Raw genomic sequence first — 23,616 nt, 5'->3', positions numbered from 1 at the left:
CCAACGTGGGGCTCGAACCCACGACCCTGAGATTAAGAGTCTCATGCTCTACCGACTGAGCTAGCCGGGCGATTTTTGTAGGACCCCAAAGGCACTTGCTGTCGCCACATGTTGACATGTTGAGCAGGACCTGAGCTATGTTTGTGGAATTTGTGCAGAAACTAAAGACCTTCACCCTTAAACATTCACTAAACCTGGTGCATGATCTCACATCCCAGAGATTGAGAATCTGGCAAACTAACAATCGAACTGGTCAGGTAACAGCAGCATTTGAAGTGGGGTCAAAAATGTACCATTAAAGGCACTTGACATCTCAGCTCAGTTTCGTTGCATAGCCTCTTTATAGTTGTTGAAAAAACGTTTTGTAGCGGAAGAAAACATTAATTTACTGGAAGACAATCTAGTGATCGCTCTTAATATCAAAGTAAAACATGTACTCTGTCCTGATAAAATTTTGAGCATGTGCATTTCACCTTGGGATTTAAAGTGTTTCCCTTTAGTCTGAGTACATCAGCTGAAGGCAGCTTAACTTCTTTTTTGGTTCTTGAAGTCTTTTTTTATTCTCATCCGAAAGGCATAGCCTATTCTGTTCCAGAAAACATTGGGGATTCCAATGTATCAATGACCTAGTTGGGAAAATAATTGCTGAACTCTGTAATGATCCTGATCTCAGCAGTACCAAGTGCCACAAAGGTCCACAAATCAGTTTACTCATGTATTTTATTGCCTATGGTTTGGTTTGTAAATGTGGGTTGGTGATATGGATGCATTCATGATAGCACATTTTCTGGACAAAATGCGTCTTGGAGCAGCTCCTGCAGTGCTTCCATCAAATCTGTTTTGAATAGGTTTTGGGTGCATTTTCACAAATAATTTCAAAAGCGTCTTATCTAAGAGGACATAACCCTGCAACTGAAGGCAAGGGAGCTACACTGTGTAAACTGGTGAAAATCATACACATTCCGATGACTGGTGGACAAAAGGATCAAAACTTTGACAGGAAAAGGGTCTACAAACTGACCTTTTGTTTGAAGACCTGCAGGTCTTGACAAGTGAGAAATTGAAGGAAGGGCGAATTTTAGACAAGCTAGCAGAAAAGTGTGAGTGACATTGATGTTGCATCCTTTATGCATTGGCTCATTTCATCAAAAGCCAGCAAACAGGAGGAATGTGCTTGTTGGGTTTTTCTTTTGAGGAAGAACTATGTAAGCACAGCAGCATCTGGTCTCTGTGGCGCAATCGGTTAGCGCGTTCGGCTGTTAACCGAAAGGATGGTGGTTCGAGCCCACCCAGGGACGATGTATGTTCCTTTCTCTTCTTTTTTAGACGTATTTTGTGCAAACAGATTAACTAAATTTCAACATTTCACTCAAACAAATCAGCCTCTCGCCCAACGTGGGGCTCGAACCCACGACCCTGAGATTAAGAGTCTCATGCTCTACCGACTGAGCTAGCCGGGCGATTTTTGTAAGACCCCAAAGGCACTTGCTGTCGCCACATGTTGACATGTTGAGCAGGACCTGAGCTATGTTTGTGGAATTTGTGCAGAAATTAAAGACCTTCACCCTTAAACATTCACTAAACCTGGTGCATGATCTCACATCCCAGAGATTGAGAATCTGGCAAACTAACAATCGAACTGGTCAGGTAACAGCAGCATTTGAAGTGGGGTCAAAAAGGTACCATTAAAGGCACTTGACATCCCAGCTCAGTTTCGTTGCATAGCCTCTTTATAGTTGTTGAAAAAACGTTTTGTAGCGGAAGAAAACATTAATTTACTGGAAGACAATCCAGTGATCGCTCTTAATATCAAAGTAAAACATGTACTCTGTCCTGATAAAATTTTGAGCATGTGCATTTCACCTTGGGATTTAAAGTGTTTCCCTTTAGTCTGAGTACATCAGCTGAAGGCAGCTTAACTTCTTTTTTGGTTCTTGAAGTCTTTTTTTATTCTCATCCGAAAGGCATAGCCTATTCTGTTCCAGAAAACATTGGGGATTCCAATGTATCAATGACCTAGTTGGGAAAATAATTGCTGAACTCTGTAATGATCCTGATCTCAGCAGTACCAAGTGCCACAAAGGTCCACAAATCAGTTTACTCATGTATTTTATTGCCTATGGTTTGGTTTGTAAATGTGTGTTGGTGATATGGATGCATTCATGATAGCACATTTTCTGGACAAAATGCGTCTTGGAGCAGCTCCTGCAGTGCTTCCATCAAATCTGTTTTGAATAGGTTTTGGGTGCATTTTCACAAATAATTTCAAAAGCGTCTTATCTAAGACGACATAACCCTGCAACTGAAGGCAAGGGAGCTACACTGTGTAAACTGGTGAAAATCATACACATTCCGATGACTGGTGGACAAAAGGATCAAAACTTTGACAGGAAAAGGGTCTACAAACTGACCTTTTGTTTGAAGACCTGGAGGTCTTGACAAGTGAGAAATTGAAGGAAGGGCGAATTTTAGACAAGCTAGCAGAAAAGTGTGAGTGACATTGATGTTGCATCCTTTATGCATTGGCTCATTTCATCAAAAGCCAGCAAACAGGAGGAATGTGCTTGTTGGGTTTTTCTTTTGAGGAAGAACTATGTAAGCACAGCAGCATCTGGTCTCTGTGGCGCAATCGGTTAGCGCGTTCGGCTGTTAACCGAAAGGATGGTGGTTCGAGCCCACCCAGGGACGATGTATGTTCCTTTCTCTTCTTTTTTAGACGTATTTTGTGCAAACAGATTAACTAAATTTCAACATTTCACTCAAACAAATCAGCCTCTCGCCCAACAGCTCGAACTCACGACCCTGAGATTAAGAGTCTCATGCTCTACCGACTGAGCTAGCCGGGCGATTTTTGTAGGACCCCAAAGGCACTTGCTGTCGCCACATGTTGACATGTTGAGCAGGACCTGAGCTATGTTTGTGGAATTTGTGCAGAAATTAAAGACCTTCACCCTTAAACATTCACTAAACCTGGTGCATGATCTCACATCCCAGAGATTGAGAATCTGGCAAACTAACAATCGAACTGGTCAGGTAACAGCAGCATTTGAAGTGGGGTCAAAAAGGTACCATTAAAGGCACTTGACATCCCAGCTCAGTTTCGTTGCATAGCCTCTTTATAGTTGTTGAAAAAACGTTTTGTAGCGGAAGAAAACATTAATTTACTGGAAGACAATCCATTGATCACTCTTAATATCAAAGTAAAACATGTACTCTGTCCTGATAAAATTTTGAGCATGTGCATTTCACCTTGGGATTTAAAGTGTTTCCCTTTAGTCTGAGTACATCAGCTGAAGGCAGCTTAACTTCTTTTTTGGTTCTTGAAGTCTTTTTTTATTCTCATCCGAAAGGCATAGCCTATTCTGTTCCAGAAAACATTGGGGATTCCAATGTATCAATGACCTAGTTGGGAAAATAATTGCTGAACTCTGTAATGATCCTGATCTCAGCAGTACCAAGTGCCACAAAGGTCCACAAATCAGTTTACTCATGTATTTTATTGCCTATGGTTTGGTTTGTAAATGTGTGTTGGTGATATGGATGCATTCATGATAGCACATTTCCTGGACAAAATGCGTCTTGGAGCAGCTCCTGCAGTGCTTCCATCAAATCTGTTTTGAATAGGTTTTGGGTGCATTTTCATAAATAATTTCAAAAGCGTCTTATCTAAGAGGACATAACCCTGCAACTGAAGGCAAGGGAGCTACACTGTGTAAACTGGTGAAAATCATACACATTCCGATGACTGGTGGACAAAAGGATCAAAACTTTGACAGGAAAAGGGTCTACAAACTGACCTTTTGTTTGAAGACCTGGAGGTCTTGACAAGTGAGAAATTGAAGGAAGGGCGAATTTTAGACAAGCTAGCAGAAAAGTGTGAGTGACATTGATGTTGCATCCTTTATGCATTGGCTCATTTCATCAAAAGCCAGCAAACAGGAGGAATGTGCTTGTTGGGTTTTTCTTTTGAGGAAGAACTATGTAAGCACAGCAGCATCTGGTCTCTGTGGCGCAATCGGTTAGCGCGTTCGGCTGTTAACCGAAAGGATGGTGGTTCGAGCCCACCCAGGGACGATGTATGTTCCTTTCTCTTCTTTTTTAGACGTATTTTGTGCAAACAGATTAACTAAATTTCAACATTTCACTCAAACAAATCAGCCTCTCGCCCAACGTGGGGCTCGAACCCACGACCCTGAGATTAAGAGTCTCATGCTCTACCGACTGAGCTAGCCGGGCGATTTTTGTAGGACCCCAAAGGCACTTGCTGTCGCCACATGTTGACATGTTGAGCAGGACCTGAGCTATGTTTGTGGAATTTGTGCAGAAACTAAAGACCTTCACCCTTAAACATTCACTAAACCTGGTGCATGATCTCACATCCCAGAGATTGAGAATCTGGCAAACTAACAATCGAACTGGTCAGGTAACAGCAGCATTTGAAGTGGGGTCAAAAATGTACCATTAAAGGCACTTGACATCTCAGCTCAGTTTCGTTGCATAGCCTCTTTATAGTTGTTGAAAAAACGTTTTGTAGCGGAAGAAAACATTAATTTACTGGAAGACAATCTAGTGATCGCTCTTAATATCAAAGTAAAACATGTACTCTGTCCTGATAAAATTTTGAGCATGTGCATTTCACCTTGGGATTTAAAGTGTTTCCCTTTAGTCTGAGTACATCAGCTGAAGGCAGCTTAACTTCTTTTTTGGTTCTTGAAGTCTTTTTTTATTCTCATCCGAAAGGCATAGCCTATTCTGTTCCAGAAAACATTGGGGATTCCAATGTATCAATGACCTAGTTGGGAAAATAATTGCTGAACTCTGTAATGATCCTGATCTCAGCAGTACCAAGTGCCACAAAGGTCCACAAATCAGTTTACTCATGTATTTTATTGCCTATGGTTTGGTTTGTAAATGTGGGTTGGTGATATGGATGCATTCATGATAGCACATTTTCTGGACAAAATGCGTCTTGGAGCAGCTCCTGCAGTGCTTCCATCAAATCTGTTTTGAATAGGTTTTGGGTGCATTTTCACAAATAATTTCAAAAGCGTCTTATCTAAGAGGACATAACCCTGCAACTGAAGGCAAGGGAGCTACACTGTGTAAACTGGTGAAAATCATACACATTCCGATGACTGGTGGACAAAAGGATCAAAACTTTGACAGGAAAAGGGTCTACAAACTGACCTTTTGTTTGAAGACCTGCAGGTCTTGACAAGTGAGAAATTGAAGGAAGGGCGAATTTTAGACAAGCTAGCAGAAAAGTGTGAGTGACATTGATGTTGCATCCTTTATGCATTGGCTCATTTCATCAAAAGCCAGCAAACAGGAGGAATGTGCTTGTTGGGTTTTTCTTTTGAGGAAGAACTATGTAAGCACAGCAGCATCTGGTCTCTGTGGCGCAATCGGTTAGCGCGTTCGGCTGTTAACCGAAAGGATGGTGGTTCGAGCCCACCCAGGGACGATGTATGTTCCTTTCTCTTCTTTTTTAGACGTATTTTGTGCAAACAGATTAACTAAATTTCAACATTTCACTCAAACAAATCAGCCTCTCGCCCAACGTGGGGCTCGAACCCACGACCCTGAGATTAAGAGTCTCATGCTCTACCGACTGAGCTAGCCGGGCGATTTTTGTAAGACCCCAAAGGCACTTGCTGTCGCCACATGTTGACATGTTGAGCAGGACCTGAGCTATGTTTGTGGAATTTGTGCAGAAATTAAAGACCTTCACCCTTAAACATTCACTAAACCTGGTGCATGATCTCACATCCCAGAGATTGAGAATCTGGCAAACTAACAATCGAACTGGTCAGGTAACAGCAGCATTTGAAGTGGGGTCAAAAAGGTACCATTAAAGGCACTTGACATCCCAGCTCAGTTTCGTTGCATAGCCTCTTTATAGTTGTTGAAAAAACGTTTTGTAGCGGAAGAAAACATTAATTTACTGGAAGACAATCCAGTGATCGCTCTTAATATCAAAGTAAAACATGTACTCTGTCCTGATAAAATTTTGAGCATGTGCATTTCACCTTGGGATTTAAAGTGTTTCCCTTTAGTCTGAGTACATCAGCTGAAGGCAGCTTAACTTCTTTTTTGGTTCTTGAAGTCTTTTTTTATTCTCATCCGAAAGGCATAGCCTATTCTGTTCCAGAAAACATTGGGGATTCCAATGTATCAATGACCTAGTTGGGAAAATAATTGCTGAACTCTGTAATGATCCTGATCTCAGCAGTACCAAGTGCCACAAAGGTCCACAAATCAGTTTACTCATGTATTTTATTGCCTATGGTTTGGTTTGTAAATGTGTGTTGGTGATATGGATGCATTCATGATAGCACATTTTCTGGACAAAATGCGTCTTGGAGCAGCTCCTGCAGTGCTTCCATCAAATCTGTTTTGAATAGGTTTTGGGTGCATTTTCACAAATAATTTCAAAAGCGTCTTATCTAAGACGACATAACCCTGCAACTGAAGGCAAGGGAGCTACACTGTGTAAACTGGTGAAAATCATACACATTCCGATGACTGGTGGACAAAAGGATCAAAACTTTGACAGGAAAAGGGTCTACAAACTGACCTTTTGTTTGAAGACCTGGAGGTCTTGACAAGTGAGAAATTGAAGGAAGGGCGAATTTTAGACAAGCTAGCAGAAAAGTGTGAGTGACATTGATGTTGCATCCTTTATGCATTGGCTCATTTCATCAAAAGCCAGCAAACAGGAGGAATGTGCTTGTTGGGTTTTTCTTTTGAGGAAGAACTATGTAAGCACAGCAGCATCTGGTCTCTGTGGCGCAATCGGTTAGCGCGTTCGGCTGTTAACCGAAAGGATGGTGGTTCGAGCCCACCCAGGGACGATGTATGTTCCTTTCTCTTCTTTTTTAGACGTATTTTGTGCAAACAGATTAACTAAATTTCAACATTTCACTCAAACAAATCAGCCTCTCGCCCAACGTGGGGCTCGAACCCACGACCCTGAGATTAAGAGTCTCATGCTCTACCGACTGAGCTAGCCGGGCGATTTTTGTAGGACCCCAAAGGCACTTGCTGTCGCCACATGTTGACATGTTGAGCAGGACCTGAGCTATGTTTGTGGAATTTGTGCAGAAACTAAAGACCTTCACCCTTAAACATTCACTAAACCTGGTGCATGATCTCACATCCCAGAGATTGAGAATCTGGCAAACTAACAATCGAACTGGTCAGGTAACAGCAGCATTTGAAGTGGGGTCAAAAATGTACCATTAAAGGCACTTGACATCTCAGCTCAGTTTCGTTGCATAGCCTCTTTATAGTTGTTGAAAAAACGTTTTGTAGCGGAAGAAAACATTAATTTACTGGAAGACAATCTAGTGATCGCTCTTAATATCAAAGTAAAACATGTACTCTGTCCTGATAAAATTTTGAGCATGTGCATTTCACCTTGGGATTTAAAGTGTTTCCCTTTAGTCTGAGTACATCAGCTGAAGGCAGCTTAACTTCTTTTTTGGTTCTTGAAGTCTTTTTTTATTCTCATCCGAAAGGCATAGCCTATTCTGTTCCAGAAAACATTGGGGATTCCAATGTATCAATGACCTAGTTGGGAAAATAATTGCTGAACTCTGTAATGATCCTGATCTCAGCAGTACCAAGTGCCACAAAGGTCCACAAATCAGTTTACTCATGTATTTTATTGCCTATGGTTTGGTTTGTAAATGTGTGTTGGTGATATGGATGCATTCATGATAGCACATTTTCTGGACAAAATGCGTCTTGGAGCAGCTCCTGCAGTGCTTCCATCAAATCTGTTTTGAATAGGTTTTGGGTGCATTTTCACAAATAATTTCAAAAGCGTCTTATCTAAGAGGACATAACCCTGCAACTGAAGGCAAGGGAGCTACACTGTGTAAACTGGTGAAAATCATACACATTCCGATGACTGGTGGACAAAAGGATCAAAACTTTGACAGGAAAAGGGTCTACAAACTGACCTTTTGTTTGAAGACCTGCAGGTCTTGACAAGTGAGAAATTGAAGGAAGGGCGAATTTTAGACAAGCTAGCAGAAAAGTGTGAGTGACATTGATGTTGCATCCTTTATGCATTGGCTCATTTCATCAAAAGCCAGCAAACAGGAGGAATGTGCTTGTTGGGTTTTTCTTTTGAGGAAGAACTATGTAAGCACAGCAGCATCTGGTCTCTGTGGCGCAATCGGTTAGCGCGTTCGGCTGTTAACCGAAAGGATGGTGGTTCGAGCCCACCCAGGGACGATGTATGTTCCTTTCTCTTCTTTTTTAGACGTATTTTGTGCAAACAGATTAACTAAATTTCAACATTTCACTCAAACAAATCAGCCTCTCGCCCAACGTGGGGCTCGAACCCACGACCCTGAGATTAAGAGTCTCATGCTCTACCGACTGAGCTAGCCGGGCGATTTTTGTAGGACCCCAAAGGCACTTGCTGTCGCCACATGTTGACATGTTGAGCAGGACCTGAGCTATGTTTGTGGAATTTGTGCAGAAACTAAAGACCTTCACCCTTAAACATTCACTAAACCTGGTGCATGATCTCACATCCCAGAGATTGAGAATCTGGCAAACTAACAATCGAACTGGTCAGGTAACAGCAGCATTTGAAGTGGGGTCAAAAATGTACCATTAAAGGCACTTGACATCTCAGCTCAGTTTCGTTGCATAGCCTCTTTATAGTTGTTGAAAAAACGTTTTGTAGCGGAAGAAAACATTAATTTACTGGAAGACAATCTAGTGATCGCTCTTAATATCAAAGTAAAACATGTACTCTGTCCTGATAAAATTTTGAGCATGTGCATTTCACCTTGGGATTTAAAGTGTTTCCCTTTAGTCTGAGTACATCAGCTGAAGGCAGCTTAACTTCTTTTTTGGTTCTTGAAGTCTTTTTTTATTCTCATCCGAAAGGCATAGCCTATTCTGTTCCAGAAAACATTGGGGATTCCAATGTATCAATGACCTAGTTGGGAAAATAATTGCTGAACTCTGTAATGATCCTGATCTCAGCAGTACCAAGTGCCACAAAGGTCCACAAATCAGTTTACTCATGTATTTTATTGCCTATGGTTTGGTTTGTAAATGTGTGTTGGTGATATGGATGCATTCATGATAGCACATTTTCTGGACAAAATGCGTCTTGGAGCAGCTCCTGCAGTGCTTCCATCAAATCTGTTTTGAATAGGTTTTGGGTGCATTTTCACAAATAATTTCAAAAGCGTCTTATCTAAGAGGACATAACCCTGCAACTGAAGGCAAGGGAGCTACACTGTGTAAACTGGTGAAAATCATACACATTCCGATGACTGGTGGACAAAAGGATCAAAACTTTGACAGGAAAAGGGTCTACAAACTGACCTTTTGTTTGAAGACCTGCAGGTCTTGACAAGTGAGAAATTGAAGGAAGGGCGAATTTTAGACAAGCTAGCAGAAAAGTGTGAGTGACATTGATGTTGCATCCTTTATGCATTGGCTCATTTCATCAAAAGCCAGCAAACAGGAGGAATGTGCTTGTTGGGTTTTTCTTTTGAGGAAGAACTATGTAAGCACAGCAGCATCTGGTCTCTGTGGCGCAATCGGTTAGCGCGTTCGGCTGTTAACCGAAAGGATGGTGGTTCGAGCCCACCCAGGGACGATGTATGTTCCTTTCTCTTCTTTTTTAGACGTATTTTGTGCAAACAGATTAACTAAATTTCAACATTTCACTCAAACAAATCAGCCTCTCGCCCAACATGGGGCTCGAACCCACGACCCTGAGATTAAGAGTCTCATGCTGTACTGACTGAGCTAGCCGGGCGATTTTTGTAGGACCCCAAAGGCACTTGTTGGTGTGCTTGTTGGGTTTTTCTTTTGAGGAAGAACTATGTAAGCACAGCAGCATCTGGTCTCTGTGGCGCAATCGGTTAGCGCGTTCGGCTGTTAACCGAAAGGATGGTGGTTCGAGCCCACTCAGGGACGATGTATGTTCCATTCTCTTCTTTTTTAGACGTATTTTGTGCAAACAGATTAACTAAATTTCAACATTTCACTCAAACAAATCAGCCTCTCGCCCAACGTGGGGCTCGAACCCACGACCCTGAGATTAAGAGTCTCATGCTCTACCGACTGAGCTAGCCGGGCGATTTTTGTAGGACCCCAAAGGCACTTGCTGTCGCCACATGTTGACATGTTGAGCAGGACCTGAGCTATGTTTGTGGAATTTGTGCAGAAATTAAAGACCTTCACCCTTAAACATTCACTAAACCTGGTGCATGATCTCACATCCCAGAGATTGAGAATCTGGCAAATCAACAATCGAACTGGTCAGGTAACAGCAGCATTTGAAGTGGGGTCAAAAAGGTACCATTAAAGGCACTTGACATCTCAGCTCAGTTTCGTTGCATAGCCTCTTTATAGTTGTTGAAAAAACGTTTTGTAGCGGAAGAAAACATTAATTTACTGGAAGACAATCCAGTGATCGCTCTTAATATCAAAGTAAAACATGTACTCTGTCCTGATAAAATTTTGAGCATGTGCATTTCACCTTGGGATTTAAAGTGTTTCCCTTTAGTCTGAGTACATCAGCTGAAGGCAGCTTAACTTCTTTTTTGGTTCTTGAAGTCTTTTTTTATTCTCATCCGAAAGGCATAGCCTATTCTGTTCCAGAAAACATTGGGGATTCCAATGTATCAATGACCTAGTTGGGAAAATAATTGCTGAACTCTGTAATGATCCTGATCTCAGCAGTACCAAGTGCCACAAAGGTCCACAAATCAGTTTACTCATGTATTTTATTGCCTATGGTTTGGTTTGTAAATGTGTGTTGGTGATATGGATGCATTCATGATAGCACATTTTCTGGACAAAATGCGTCTTGGAGCAGCTCCTGCAGTGCTTCCATCAAATCTGTTTTGAATAGGTTTTGGGTGCATTTTCACAAATAATTTCAAAAGCGTCTTATCTAAGACGACATAACCCTGCAACTGAAGGCAAGGGAGCTACACTGTGTAAACTGGTGAAAATCATACACATTCCGATGACTGGTGGACAAAAGGATCAAAACTTTGACAGGAAAAGGGTCTACAAACTGACCTTTTGTTTGAAGACCTGCAGGTCTTGACAAGTCAGAAATTGAAGGAAGGGCGAATTTTAGACAAGCTAGCAGAAAAGTGTGAGTGACATTGATGTTGCATCCTTTATGCATTGGCTCATTTCATCAAAAGCCAGCAAACAGGAGGAATGTGCTTGTTGGGTTTTTCTTTTGAGGAAGAACTATGTAAGCACAGCAGCATCTGGTCTCTGTGGCGCAATCGGTTAGCGCGTTCGGCTGTTAACCGAAAGGATGGTGGTTCGAGCCCACTCAGGGACGATGTATGTTCCTTTCTCTTCTTTTTTAGACGTATTTTGTGCAAACAGATTAACTAAATTTCAACATTTCACTCAAACAAATCAGCCTCTCGCCCAACGTGGGGCTCGAACCCACGACCCTGAGATTAAGAGTCTCATGCTCTACCGACTGAGCTAGCCGGGCGATTTTTGTAGGACCCCAAAGGCACTTGCTGTCGCCACATGTTGACATGTTGAGCAGGACCTGAGCTATGTTTGTGGAATTTGTGCAGAAACTAAAGACCTTCACCCTTAAACATTCACTAAACCTGGTGCATGATCTCACATCCCAGAGATTGAGAATCTGGCAAACTAACAATCGAACTGGTCAGGTAACAGCAGCATTTGAAGTGGGGTCAAAAATGTACCATTAAAGGCACTTGACATCTCAGCTCAGTTTCGTTGCATAGCCTCTTTATAGTTGTTGAAAAAACGTTTTGTAGCGGAAGAAAACATTAATTTACTGGAAGACAATCTAGTGATCGCTCTTAATATCAAAGTAAAACATGTACTCTGTCCTGATAAAATTTTGAGCATGTGCATTTCACCTTGGGATTTAAAGTGTTTCCCTTTAGTCTGAGTACATCAGCTGAAGGCAGCTTAACTTCTTTTTTGGTTCTTGAAGTCTTTTTTTATTCTCATCCGAAAGGCATAGCCTATTCTGTTCCAGAAAACATTGGGGATTCCAATGTATCAATGACCTAGTTGGGAAAATAATTGCTGAACTCTGTAATGATCCTGATCTCAGCAGTACCAAGTGCCACAAAGGTCCACAAATCAGTTTACTCATGTATTTTATTGCCTATGGTTTGGTTTGTAAATGTGTGTTGGTGATATGGATGCATTCATGATAGCACATTTTCTGGACAAAATGCGTCTTGGAGCAGCTCCTGCAGTGCTTCCATCAAATCTGTTTTGAATAGGTTTTGGGTGCATTTTCACAAATAATTTCAAAAGCGTCTTATCTAAGAGGACATAACCCTGCAACTGAAGGCAAGGGAGCTACACTGTGTAAACTGGTGAAAATCATACACATTCCGATGACTGGTGGACAAAAGGATCAAAACTTTGACAGGAAAAGGGTCTACAAACTGACCTTTTGTTTGAAGACCTGCAGGTCTTGACAAGTGAGAAATTGAAGGAAGGGCGAATTTTAGACAAGCTAGCAGAAAAGTGTGAGTGACATTGATGTTGCATCCTTTATGCATTGGCTCATTTCATCAAAAGCCAGCAAACAGGAGGAATGTGCTTGTTGGGTTTTTCTTTTGAGGAAGAACTATGTAAGCACAGCAGCATCTGGTCTCTGTGGCGCAATCGGTTAGCGCGTTCGGCTGTTAACCGAAAGGATGGTGGTTCGAGCCCACCCAGGGACGATGTATGTTCCTTTCTCTTCTTTTTTAGACGTATTTTGTGCAAACAGATTAACTAAATTTCAACATTTCACTCAAACAAATCAGCCTCTCGCCCAACGTGGGGCTCCAACCCACGACCCTGAGATTAAGAGTCTCATGCTCTACCGACTGAGCTAGCCGGGCGATTTTAGTAAGACCCCAAAGGCACTTGCTGTCGCCACATGTTGACATGTTGAGCAGGACCTGAGCTATGTTTGTGGAATTTGTGCAGAAATTAAAGACCTTCACCCTTAAACATTCACTAAACCTGGTGCATGATCTCACATCCCAGAGATTGAGAATCTGGCAAACTAACAATCGAACTGGTCAGGTAACAGCAGCATTTGAAGTGGGGTCAAAAAGGTACCATTAAAGGCACTTGACATCCCAGCTCAGTTTCGTTGCATAGCCTCTTTATAGTTGTTGAAAAAACGTTTTGTAGCGGAAGAAAACATTAATTTACTGGAAGACAATCCATTGATCACTCTTAATATCAAAGTAAAACATGTACTCTGTCCTGATAAAATTTTGAGCATGTGCATTTCACCTTGGGATTTAAAGTGTTTCCCTTTAGTCTGAGTACATCAGCTGAAGGCAGCTTAACTTCTTTTTTGGTTCTTGAAGTCTTTTTTTATTCTCATCCGAAAGGCATAGCCTATTCTGTTCCAGAAAACATTGGGGATTCCAATGTATCAATGACCTAGTTGGGAAAATAATTGCTGAACTCTGTAATGATCCTGATCTCAGCAGTACCAAGTGCCACAAAGGTCCACAAATCAGTTTACTCATGTATTTTATTGCCTATGGTTTGGTTTGTAAATGTGTGTTGGTGATATGGATGCATTCATGATAGCACATTTTCTGGACAAAATGCGTCTTGGAGCAGCTCCTGCAGTGCTTCCATCAAATCTGTTTTGAATAGGTTTTGGGTGCATTTTCACAAATAATTTCAAAAGCGTCTTATCTAAGAGGACATAACCCTGCAACTGAAGGCAAGGGAGCTACACTGTGTAAACTGGTGAAAATCATACACATTCCGATGACTGGTGGACAAAAGGATCAAAACTTTGACAGGAAAAGGGTCTACAAACTGACCTTTTGTTTGAAGACCTGCAGGTCTTGACAAGTGAGAAATTGAAGGAAGGGCGAATTTTAGACAAGCTAGCAGAAAAGTGTGAGTGACATTGATGTTGCATCCTTTATGCATTGGCTCATTTCATCAAAAGCCAGCAAACAGGAGGAATGTGCTTGTTGGGTTTTTCTTTTGAGGAAGAACTATGTAAGCACAGCAGCATCTGGTCTCTGTGGCGCAATCGGTTAGCGCGTTCGGCTGTTAACCGAAAGGATGGTGGTTCGAGCCCACCCAGGGACGATGTATGTTCCTTTCTCTTCTTTTTTAGACGTATTTTGTGCAAACAGATTAACTAAATTTCAACATTTCACTCAAACAAATCAGCCTCTCGCCCAACGTGGGGCTCGAACCCACGACCCTGAGATTAAGAGTCTCATGCTCTACCGACTGAGCTAGCCGGGCGATTTTTGTAGGACCCCAAAGGCACTTGCTGTCGCCACATGTTGACATGTTGAGCAGGACCTGAGCTATGTTTGTGGAATTTGTGCAGAAACTAAAGACCTTCACCCTTAAACATTCACTAAACCTGGTGCATGATCTCACATCCCAGAGATTGAGAATCTGGCAAACTAACAATCGAACTGGTCAGGTAACAGCAGCATTTGAAGTGGGGTCAAAAATGTACCATTAAAGGCACTTGACATCTCAGCTCAGTTTCGTTGCATAGCCTCTTTATAGTTGTTGAAAAAACGTTTTGTAGCGGAAGAAAACATTCATTTACTGGAAGACAATCTAGTGATCGCTCTTAATATCAAAGTAAAACATGTACTCTGTCCTGATAAAATTTTGAGCATGTGCATTTCACCTTGGGATTTAAAGTGTTTCCCTTTAGTCTGAGTACATCAGCTGAAGGCAGCTTAACTTCTTTTTTGGTTCTTGAAGTCTTTTTTTATTCTCATCCGAAAGGCATAGCCTATTCTGTTCCAGAAAACATTGGGGATTCCAATGTATCAATGACCTAGTTGGGAAAATAATTGCTGAACTCTGTTATGATCCTGATCTCAGCAGTACCAAGTGCCACAAAGGTCCACAAATCAGTTTACTCATGTATTTTATTGCCTATGGTTTGGTTTGTAAATGTGTGTTGGTGATATGGATGCATTCATGATAGCACATTTTCTGGACAAAATGCGTCTTGGAGCAGCTCCTGCAGTGCTTCCATCAAATCTGTTTTGAATAGGTTTTGGGTGCATTTTCACAAATAATTTCAAAAGCGTCTTATCTAAGAGGACATAACCCTGCAACTGAAAGCAAGGGAGCTACTCTGTGTAAACTGGTGAAAATCATACACATTCCGATGACTGGTGGACAAAAGGATCAAAACTTTGACAGGAAAAGGGTCTACAAACTGACCTTTTGTTTGAAGACCTGCAGGTCTTGACAAGTGAGAAATTGAAGGAAGGGCGAATTTTAGACAAGCTAGCAGAAAAGTGTGAGTGACATTGATGTTGCATCCTTTATGCATTGGCTCATTTCATCAAAAGCCAGCAAACAGGAGGAATGTGCTTGTTGGGTTTTTCTTTTGAGGAAGAACTATGTAAGCACAGCAGCATCTGGTCTCTGTGGCGCAATCGGTTAGCGCGTTCGGCTGTTAACCGAAAGGATGGTGGTTCGAGCCCACTCAGGGAAGATGTATGTTCCTTTCTCTTCTTTTTTAGACGTATTTTGTGCAAACAGATTAACTAAATTTCAACATTTCACTCAAACAAATCAGCCTCTCGCCCAACGTGGGGCTCGAACCCACGACCCTGAGATTAAGAGTCTCATGCTCTACCGACTGAGCTAGCCGGGCGATTTTTGTAGGACCCCAAAGGCACTTGCTGTCGCCACATGTTGACATGTTGAGCAGGACCTGAGCTATGTTTGTGGAATTTGTGCAGAAACTAAAGACCTTCACCCTTAAACATTCACTAAACCTGGTGCATGATCTCACATCCCAGAGATTGAGAATCTGGCAAACTAACAATCGAACTGGTCAGGTAACAGCAGCATTTGAAGTGGGGTCAAAAATGTACCATTAAAGGCACTTGACATCTCAGCTCAGTTTCGTTGCATAGCCTCTTTATAGTTGTTGAAAAAACGTTTTGTAGCGGAAGAAAACATTAATTTACTGGAAGACAATCTAGTGATCGCTCTTAATATCAAAGTAAAACATGTACTCTGTCCTGATAAAATTTTGAGCATGTGCATTTCACCTTGGGATTTAAAGTGTTTCCCTTTAGTCTGAGTACATCAGCTGAAGGCAGCTTAACTTCTTTTTTGGTTCTTGAAGTCTTTTTTTATTCTCATCCGAAAGGCATAGCCTATTCTGTTCCAGAAAACATTGGGGATTCCAATGTATCAATGACCTAGTTGGGAAAATAATTGCTGAACTCTGTAATGATCCTGATCTCAGCAGTACCAAGTGCCACAAAGGTCCACAAATCAGTTTACTCATGTATTTTATTGCCTATGGTTTGGTTTGTAAATGTGTGTTGGTGATATGGATGCATTCATGATAGCACATTTTCTGGACAAAATGCGTCTTGGAGCAGCTCCTGCAGTGCTTCCATCAAATCTGTTTTGAATAGGTTTTGGGTGCATTTTCACAAATAATTTCAAAAGCGTCTTATCTAAGAGGACATAACCCTGCAACTGAAGGCAAGGGAGCTACACTGTGTAAACTGGTGAAAATCATACACATTCCGATGACTGGTGGACAAAAGGATCAAAACTTTGACAGGAAAAGGGTCTACAAACTGACCTTTTGTTTGAAGACCTGCAGGTCTTGACAAGTGAGAAATTGAAGGAAGGGCGAATTTTAGACAAGCTAGCAGAAAAGTGTGAGTGACATTGATGTTGCATCCTTTATGCATTGGCTCATTTCATCAAAAGCCAGCAAACAGGAGGAATGTGCTTGTTGGGTTTTTCTTTTGAGGAAGAACTATGTAAGCACAGCAGCATCTGGTCTCTGTGGCGCAATCGGTTAGCGCGTTCGGCTGTTAACCGAAAGGATGGTGGTTCGAGCCCACTCAGGGACGATGTATGTTCCTTTCTCTTCTTTTTTAGACGTATTTTGTGCAAACAGATTAACTAAATTTCAACATTTCACTCAAACAAATCAGCCTCTCGCCCAACGTGGGGCTCGAACCCACGACCCTGAGATTAAGAGTCTCATGCTCTACCGACTGAGCTAGCCGGGCGATTTTTGTAGGACCCCAAAGGCACTTGCTGTCGCCACATGTTGACATGTTGAGCAGGACCTGAGCTATGTTTGTGGAATTTGTGCAGAAACTAAAGACCTTCACCCTTAAACATTCACTAAACCTGGTGCATGATCTCACATCCCAGAGATTGAGAATCTGGCAAACTAACAATCGAACTGGTCAGGTAACAGCAGCATTTGAAGTGGGGTCAAAAATGTACCATTAAAGGCACTTGACATCTCAGCTCAGTTTCGTTGCATAGCCTCTTTATAGTTGTTGAAAAAACGTTTTGTAGCGGAAGAAAACATTAATTTACTGGAAGACAATCTAGTGATCGCTCTTAATATCAAAGTAAAACATGTACTCTGTCCTGATAAAATTTTGAGCATGTGCATTTCACCTTGGGATTTAAAGTGTTTCCCTTTAGTCTGAGTACATCAGCTGAAGGCAGCTTAACTTCTTTTTTGGTTCTTGAAGTCTTTTTTTATTCTCATCCGAAAGGCATAGCCTATTCTGTTCCAGAAAACATTGGGGATTCCAATGTATCAATGACCTAGTTGGGAAAATAATTGCTGAACTCTGTAATGATCCTGATCTCAGCAGTACCAAGTGCCACAAAGGTCCACAAATCAGTTTACTCATGTATTTTATTGCCTATGGTTTGGTTTGTAAATGTGTGTTGGTGATATGGATGCATTCATGATAGCACATTTTCTGGACAAAATGCGTCTTGGAGCAGCTCCTGCAGTGCTTCCATCAAATCTGTTTTGAATAGGTTTTGGGTGCATTTTCACAAATAATTTCAAAAGCGTCTTATCTAAGAGGACATAACCCTGCAACTGAAGGCAAGGGAGCTACACTGTGTAAACTGGTGAAAATCATACACATTCCGATGACTGGTGGACAAAAGGATCAAAACTTTGACAGGAAAAGGGTCTACAAACTGACCTTTTGTTTGAAGACCTGCAGGTCTTGACAAGTGAGAAATTGAAGGAAGGGCGAATTTTAGACAAGCTAGCAGAAAAGTGTGAGTGACATTGATGTTGCATCCTTTATGCATTGGCTCATTTCATCAAAAGCCAGCAAACAGGAGGAATGTGCTTGTTGGGTTTTTCTTTTGAGGAAGAACTATGTAAGCACAGCAGCATCTGGTCTCTGTGGCGCAATCGGTTAGCGCGTTCGGCTGTTAACCGAAAGGATGGTGGTTCGAGCCCACCCAGGGACGATGTATGTTCCTTTCTCTTCTTTTTTAGACGTATTTTGTGCAAACAGATTAACTAAATTTCAACATTTCACTCAAACAAATCAGCCTCTCGCCCAACGTGGGGCTCGAACCCACGACCCTGAGATTAAGAGTCTCATGCTCTACCGACTGAGCTAGCCGGGCGATTTTTGTAGGACCCCAAAGGCACTTGCTGTCGCCACATGTTGACATGTTGAGCAGGACCTGAGCTATGTTTGTGGAATTTGTGCAGAAACTAAAGACCTTCACCCTTAAACATTCACTAAACCTGGTGCATGATCTCACATCCCAGAGATTGAGAATCTGGCAAACTAACAATCGAACTGGTCAGGTAACAGCAGCATTTGAAGTGGGGTCAAAAATGTACCATTAAAGGCACTTGACATCTCAGCTCAGTTTCGTTGCATAGCCTCTTTATAGTTGTTGAAAAAACGTTTTGTAGCGGAAGAAAACATTCATTTACTGGAAGACAATCTAGTGATCGCTCTTAATATCAAAGTAAAACATGTACTCTGTCCTGATAAAATTTTGAGCATGTGCATTTCACCTTGGGATTTAAAGTGTTTCCCTTTAGTCTGAGTACATCAGCTGAAGGCAGCTTAACTTCTTTTTTGGTTCTTGAAGTCTTTTTTTATTCTCATCCGAAAGGCATAGCCTATTCTGTTCCAGAAAACATTGGGGATTCCAATGTATCAATGACCTAGTTGGGAAAATAATTGCTGAACTCTGTTATGATCCTGATCTCAGCAGTACCAAGTGCCACAAAGGTCCACAAATCAGTTTACTCATGTATTTTATTGCCTATGGTTTGGTTTGTAAATGTGTGTTGGTGATATGGATGCATTCATGATAGCACATTTTCTGGACAAAATGCGTCTTGGAGCAGCTCCTGCAGTGCTTCCATCAAATCTGTTTTGAATAGGTTTTGGGTGCATTTTCACAAATAATTTCAAAAGCGTCTTATCTAAGAGGACATAACCCTGCAACTGAAAGCAAGGGAGCTACTCTGTGTAAACTGGTGAAAATCATACACATTCCGATGACTGGTGGACAAAAGGATCAAAACTTTGACAGGAAAAGGGTCTACAAACTGACCTTTTGTTTGAAGACCTGCAGGTCTTGACAAGTGAGAAATTGAAGGAAGGGCGAATTTTAGACAAGCTAGCAGAAAAGTGTGAGTGACATTGATGTTGCATCCTTTATGCATTGGCTCATTTCATCAAAAGCCAGCAAACAGGAGGAATGTGCTTGTTGGGTTTTTCTTTTGAGGAAGAACTATGTAAGCACAGCAGCATCTGGTCTCTGTGGCGCAATCGGTTAGCGCGTTCGGCTGTTAACCGAAAGGATGGTGGTTCGAGCCCACTCAGGGAAGATGTATGTTCCTTTCTCTTCTTTTTTAGACGTATTTTGTGCAAACAGATTAACTAAATTTCAACATTTCACTCAAACAAATCAGCCTCTCGCCCAACGTGGGGCTCGAACCCACGACCCTGAGATTAAGAGTCTCATGCTCTACCGACTGAGCTAGCCGGGCGATTTTTGTAGGACCCCAAAGGCACTTGCTGTCGCCACATGTTGACATGTTGAGCAGGACCTGAGCTATGTTTGTGGAATTTGTGCAGAAACTAAAGACCTTCACCCTTAAACATTCACTAAACCTGGTGCATGATCTCACATCCCAGAGATTGAGAATCTGGCAAACTAACAATCGAACTGGTCAGGTAACAGCAGCATTTGAAGTGGGGTCAAAAATGTACCATTAAAGGCACTTGACATCTCAGCTCAGTTTCGTTGCATAGCCTCTTTATAGTTGTTGAAAAAACGTTTTGTAGCGGAAGAAAACATTAATTTACTGGAAGACAATCTAGTGATCGCTCTTAATATCAAAGTAAAACATGTACTCTGTCCTGATAAAATTTTGAGCATGTGCATTTCACCTTGGGATTTAAAGTGTTTCCCTTTAGTCTGAGTACATCAGCTGAAGGCAGCTTAACTTCTTTTTTGGTTCTTGAAGTCTTTTTTTATTCTCATCCGAAAGGCATAGCCTATTCTGTTCCAGAAAACATTGGGGATTCCAATGTATCAATGACCTAGTTGGGAAAATAATTGCTGAACTCTGTAATGATCCTGATCTCAGCAGTACCAAGTCCCACAAAGGTCCACAAATCAGTTTACTCATGTATTTTATTGCCTATGGTTTGGTTTGTAAATGTGTGTTGGTGATATGGATGCATTCATGATAGCACATTTTCTGGACAAAATGCGTCTTGGAGCAGCTCCTGCAGTGCTTCCATCAAATCTGTTTTGAATAGGTTTTGGGTGCATTTTCACAAATAATTTCAAAAGCGTCTTATCTAAGAGGACATAACCCTGCAACTGAAGGCAAGGGAGCTACACTGTGTAAACTGGTGAAAATCATACACATTCCGATGACTGGTGGACAAAAGGATCAAAACTTTGACAGGAAAAGGGTCTACAAACTGACCTTTTGTTTGAAGACCTGCAGGTCTTGACAAGTGAGAAATTGAAGGAAGGGCGAATTTTAGACAAGCTAGCAGAAAAGTGTGAGTGACATTGATGTTGCATCCTTTATGCATTGGCTCATTTCATCAAAAGCCAGCAAACAGGAGGAATGTGCTTGTTGGGTTTTTCTTTTGAGGAAGAACTATGTAAGCACAGCAGCATCTGGTCTCTGTGGCGCAATCGGTTAGCGCGTTCGGCTGTTAACCGAAAGGATGGTGGTTCGAGCCCACTCAGGGACGATGTATGTTCCTTTCTCTTCTTTTTTAGACGTATTTTGTGCAAACAGATTAACTAAATTTCAACATTTCACTCAAACAAATCAGCCTCTCGCCCAACGTGGGGCTCGAACCCACGACCCTGAGATTAAGAGTCTCATGCTCTACCGACTGAGCTAGCCGGGCGATTTTTGTAGGACCCCAAAGGCACTTGCTGTCGCCACATGTTGACATGTTGAGCAGGACCTGAGCTATGTTTGTGGAATTTGTGCAGAAACTAAAGACCTTCACCCTTAAACATTCACTAAACCTGGTGCATGATCTCACATCCCAGAGATTGAGAATCTGGCAAACTAACAATCGAACTGGTCAGGTAACAGCAGCATTTGAAGTGGGGTCAAAAATGTACCATTAAAGGCACTTGACATCTCAGCTCAGTTTCGTTGCATAGCCTCTTTATAGTTGTTGAAAAAACGTTTTGTAGCGGAAGAAAACATTAATTTACTGGAAGACAATCTAGTGATCGCTCTTAATATCAAAGTAAAACATGTACTCTGTCCTGATAAAATTTTGAGCATGTGCATTTCACCTTGGGATTTAAAGTGTTTCCCTTTAGTCTGAGTACATCAGCTGAAGGCAGCTTAACTTCTTTTTTGGTTCTTGAAGTCTTTTTTTATTCTCATCCGAAAGGCATAGCCTATTCTGTTCCAGAAAACATTGGGGATTCCAATGTATCAATGACCTAGTTGGGAAAATAATTGCTGAACTCTGTAATGATCCTGATCTCAGCAGTACCAAGTGCCACAAAGGTCCACAAATCAGTTTACTCATGTATTTTATTGCCTATGGTTTGGTTTGTAAATGTGTGTTGGTGATATGGATGCATTCATGATAGCACATTTTCTGGACAAAATGCGTCTTGGAGCAGCTCCTGCAGTGCTTCCATCAAATCTGTTTTGAATAGGTTTTGGGTGCATTTTCACAAATAATTTCAAAAGCGTCTTATCTAAGAGGACATAACCCTGCAACTGAAGGCAAGGGAGCTACACTGTGTAAACTGGTGAAAATCATACACATTCCGATGACTGGTGGACAAAAGGATCAAAACTTTGACAGGAAAAGGGTCTACAAACTGACCTTTTGTTTGAAGACCTGCAGGTCTTGACAAGTGAGAAATTGAAGGAAGGGCGAATTTTAGACAAGCTAGCAGAAAAGTGTGAGTGACATTGATGTTGCATCCTTTATGCATTGGCTCATTTAATCAAAAGCCAGCAAACAGGAGGAATGTGCTTGTTGGGTTTTTCTTTTGAGGAAGAACTATGTAAGCACAGCATCATCTGGTCTCTGTGGCGCAATCGGTTAGCGCGTTCGGCTGTTAACCGAAAGGATGGTGGTTCGAGCCCACCCAGGGACGATGTATGTTCCTTTCTCTTCTTTTTTAGACGTATTTTGTGCAAACAGATTAACTAAATTTCAACATTTCACTCAAACAAATCAGCCTCTCGCCCAACGTGGGGCTCGAACCCACGACCCTGAGATTAAGAGTCTCATGCTCTACCGACTGAGCTAGCCGGGCGATTTTTGTAGGACCCCAAAGGCACTTGCTGTCGCCACATGTTGACATGTTGAGCAGGACCTGAGCTATGTTTGTGGAATTTGTGCAGAAACTAAAGACCTTCACCCTTAAACATTCACTAAACCTGGTGCATGATCTCACATCCCAGAGATTGAGAATCTGGCAAACTAACAATCGAACTGGTCAGGTAACAGCAGCATTTGAAGTGGGGTCAAAAATGTACCATTAAAGGCACTTGACATCTCAGCTCAGTTTCGTTGCATAGCCTCTTTATAGTTGTTGAAAAAACGTTTTGTAGCGGAAGAAAACATTAATTTACTGGAAGACAATCTAGTGATCGCTCTTAATATCAAAGTAAAACATGTACTCTGTCCTGATAAAATTTTGAGCATGTGCATTTCACCTTGGGATTTAAAGTGTTTCCCTTTAGTCTGAGTACATCAGCTGAAGGCAGCTTAACTTCTTTTTTGGTTCTTGAAGTCTTTTTTTATTCTCATCCGAAAGGCATAGCCTATTCTGTTCCAGAAAACATTGGGGATTCCAATGTATCAATGACCTAGTTGGGAAAATAATTGCTGAACTCTGTAATGATCCTGATCTCAGCAGTACCAAGTGCCACAAAGGTCCACAAATCAGTTTACTCATGTATTTTATTGCCTATGGTTTGGTTTGTAAATGTGTGTTGGTGATATGGATGCATTCATGATAGCACATTTTCTGGACAAAATGCGTCTTGGAGCAGCTCCTGCAGTGCTTCCATCAAATCTGTTTTGAATAGGTTTTGGGTGCATTTTCACAAATAATTTCAAAAGCGTCTTATCTAAGAGGACATAACCCTGCAACTGAAGGCAAGGGAGCTACACTGTGTAAACTGGTGAAAATCATACACATTCCGATGACTGGTGGACAAAAGGATCAAAACTTTGACAGGAAAAGGGTCTACAAACTGACCTTTTGTTTGAAGACCTGCAGGTCTTGACAAGTGAG

At 41.6% G+C, this 23,616-nt stretch overlaps 25 non-coding genes across 25 annotated transcripts; 11 read left to right on the top strand and 14 right to left on the bottom strand.

The window, feature by feature from the left end:
* Positions 1-1,224: 1,224 nt before the first annotated feature.
* trnan-guu (transfer RNA asparagine (anticodon GUU)) lies at positions 1,225-1,298 on the top strand. The gene has a single exon. It is a non-coding gene; the product is annotated as a tRNA-Asn (tRNA).
* An 89-nt stretch (positions 1,299-1,387) lies between these two features.
* trnak-cuu (transfer RNA lysine (anticodon CUU)) lies at positions 1,388-1,460 on the bottom strand. The gene has a single exon. It is a non-coding gene; the product is annotated as a tRNA-Lys (tRNA).
* A 1,154-nt stretch (positions 1,461-2,614) lies between these two features.
* Positions 2,615-2,688, top strand: trnan-guu (transfer RNA asparagine (anticodon GUU)). Its single transcript has one exon. It is a non-coding gene; the product is annotated as a tRNA-Asn (tRNA).
* Positions 2,689-4,000: 1,312 nt separating this feature from the next.
* On the top strand, positions 4,001-4,074 carry trnan-guu (transfer RNA asparagine (anticodon GUU)). Its single transcript has one exon. It is a non-coding gene; the product is annotated as a tRNA-Asn (tRNA).
* Positions 4,075-4,163: 89 nt separating this feature from the next.
* On the bottom strand, positions 4,164-4,236 carry trnak-cuu (transfer RNA lysine (anticodon CUU)). The gene has a single exon. It is a non-coding gene; the product is annotated as a tRNA-Lys (tRNA).
* Positions 4,237-5,390: 1,154 nt separating this feature from the next.
* trnan-guu (transfer RNA asparagine (anticodon GUU)) lies at positions 5,391-5,464 on the top strand. The gene has a single exon. It is a non-coding gene; the product is annotated as a tRNA-Asn (tRNA).
* Positions 5,465-5,553: 89 nt separating this feature from the next.
* trnak-cuu (transfer RNA lysine (anticodon CUU)) lies at positions 5,554-5,626 on the bottom strand. The gene has a single exon. It is a non-coding gene; the product is annotated as a tRNA-Lys (tRNA).
* Positions 5,627-6,780: 1,154 nt separating this feature from the next.
* trnan-guu (transfer RNA asparagine (anticodon GUU)) lies at positions 6,781-6,854 on the top strand. Its single transcript has one exon. It is a non-coding gene; the product is annotated as a tRNA-Asn (tRNA).
* An 89-nt stretch (positions 6,855-6,943) lies between these two features.
* Positions 6,944-7,016, bottom strand: trnak-cuu (transfer RNA lysine (anticodon CUU)). Its single transcript has one exon. It is a non-coding gene; the product is annotated as a tRNA-Lys (tRNA).
* Positions 7,017-8,170: 1,154 nt separating this feature from the next.
* Positions 8,171-8,244, top strand: trnan-guu (transfer RNA asparagine (anticodon GUU)). The gene has a single exon. It is a non-coding gene; the product is annotated as a tRNA-Asn (tRNA).
* Positions 8,245-8,333: 89 nt separating this feature from the next.
* Positions 8,334-8,406, bottom strand: trnak-cuu (transfer RNA lysine (anticodon CUU)). Its single transcript has one exon. It is a non-coding gene; the product is annotated as a tRNA-Lys (tRNA).
* A 1,154-nt stretch (positions 8,407-9,560) lies between these two features.
* On the top strand, positions 9,561-9,634 carry trnan-guu (transfer RNA asparagine (anticodon GUU)). Its single transcript has one exon. It is a non-coding gene; the product is annotated as a tRNA-Asn (tRNA).
* Positions 9,635-10,046: 412 nt separating this feature from the next.
* Positions 10,047-10,119, bottom strand: trnak-cuu (transfer RNA lysine (anticodon CUU)). The gene has a single exon. It is a non-coding gene; the product is annotated as a tRNA-Lys (tRNA).
* A 1,317-nt stretch (positions 10,120-11,436) lies between these two features.
* trnak-cuu (transfer RNA lysine (anticodon CUU)) lies at positions 11,437-11,509 on the bottom strand. Its single transcript has one exon. It is a non-coding gene; the product is annotated as a tRNA-Lys (tRNA).
* A 1,154-nt stretch (positions 11,510-12,663) lies between these two features.
* On the top strand, positions 12,664-12,737 carry trnan-guu (transfer RNA asparagine (anticodon GUU)). The gene has a single exon. It is a non-coding gene; the product is annotated as a tRNA-Asn (tRNA).
* Positions 12,738-14,053: 1,316 nt separating this feature from the next.
* Positions 14,054-14,127, top strand: trnan-guu (transfer RNA asparagine (anticodon GUU)). The gene has a single exon. It is a non-coding gene; the product is annotated as a tRNA-Asn (tRNA).
* Positions 14,128-14,216: 89 nt separating this feature from the next.
* On the bottom strand, positions 14,217-14,289 carry trnak-cuu (transfer RNA lysine (anticodon CUU)). Its single transcript has one exon. It is a non-coding gene; the product is annotated as a tRNA-Lys (tRNA).
* Positions 14,290-15,606: 1,317 nt separating this feature from the next.
* On the bottom strand, positions 15,607-15,679 carry trnak-cuu (transfer RNA lysine (anticodon CUU)). The gene has a single exon. It is a non-coding gene; the product is annotated as a tRNA-Lys (tRNA).
* Positions 15,680-16,996: 1,317 nt separating this feature from the next.
* trnak-cuu (transfer RNA lysine (anticodon CUU)) lies at positions 16,997-17,069 on the bottom strand. Its single transcript has one exon. It is a non-coding gene; the product is annotated as a tRNA-Lys (tRNA).
* A 1,154-nt stretch (positions 17,070-18,223) lies between these two features.
* On the top strand, positions 18,224-18,297 carry trnan-guu (transfer RNA asparagine (anticodon GUU)). The gene has a single exon. It is a non-coding gene; the product is annotated as a tRNA-Asn (tRNA).
* Positions 18,298-18,386: 89 nt separating this feature from the next.
* trnak-cuu (transfer RNA lysine (anticodon CUU)) lies at positions 18,387-18,459 on the bottom strand. Its single transcript has one exon. It is a non-coding gene; the product is annotated as a tRNA-Lys (tRNA).
* A 1,317-nt stretch (positions 18,460-19,776) lies between these two features.
* On the bottom strand, positions 19,777-19,849 carry trnak-cuu (transfer RNA lysine (anticodon CUU)). Its single transcript has one exon. It is a non-coding gene; the product is annotated as a tRNA-Lys (tRNA).
* A 1,317-nt stretch (positions 19,850-21,166) lies between these two features.
* On the bottom strand, positions 21,167-21,239 carry trnak-cuu (transfer RNA lysine (anticodon CUU)). The gene has a single exon. It is a non-coding gene; the product is annotated as a tRNA-Lys (tRNA).
* Positions 21,240-22,393: 1,154 nt separating this feature from the next.
* On the top strand, positions 22,394-22,467 carry trnan-guu (transfer RNA asparagine (anticodon GUU)). The gene has a single exon. It is a non-coding gene; the product is annotated as a tRNA-Asn (tRNA).
* An 89-nt stretch (positions 22,468-22,556) lies between these two features.
* trnak-cuu (transfer RNA lysine (anticodon CUU)) lies at positions 22,557-22,629 on the bottom strand. Its single transcript has one exon. It is a non-coding gene; the product is annotated as a tRNA-Lys (tRNA).
* Positions 22,630-23,616: the final 987 nt, after the last annotated feature.

The sequence above is a fragment of the Brachyhypopomus gauderio genome, unplaced genomic scaffold (assembly GCF_052324685.1).
Source record: "Brachyhypopomus gauderio isolate BG-103 unplaced genomic scaffold, BGAUD_0.2 sc159, whole genome shotgun sequence".
NCBI classification, from domain to species: Eukaryota; Metazoa; Chordata; class Actinopteri; order Gymnotiformes; family Hypopomidae; genus Brachyhypopomus; species Brachyhypopomus gauderio.
Note: the sequence above shows the minus strand (reverse complement) of the source record. Positions and strands in the feature narration are given on the sequence as shown.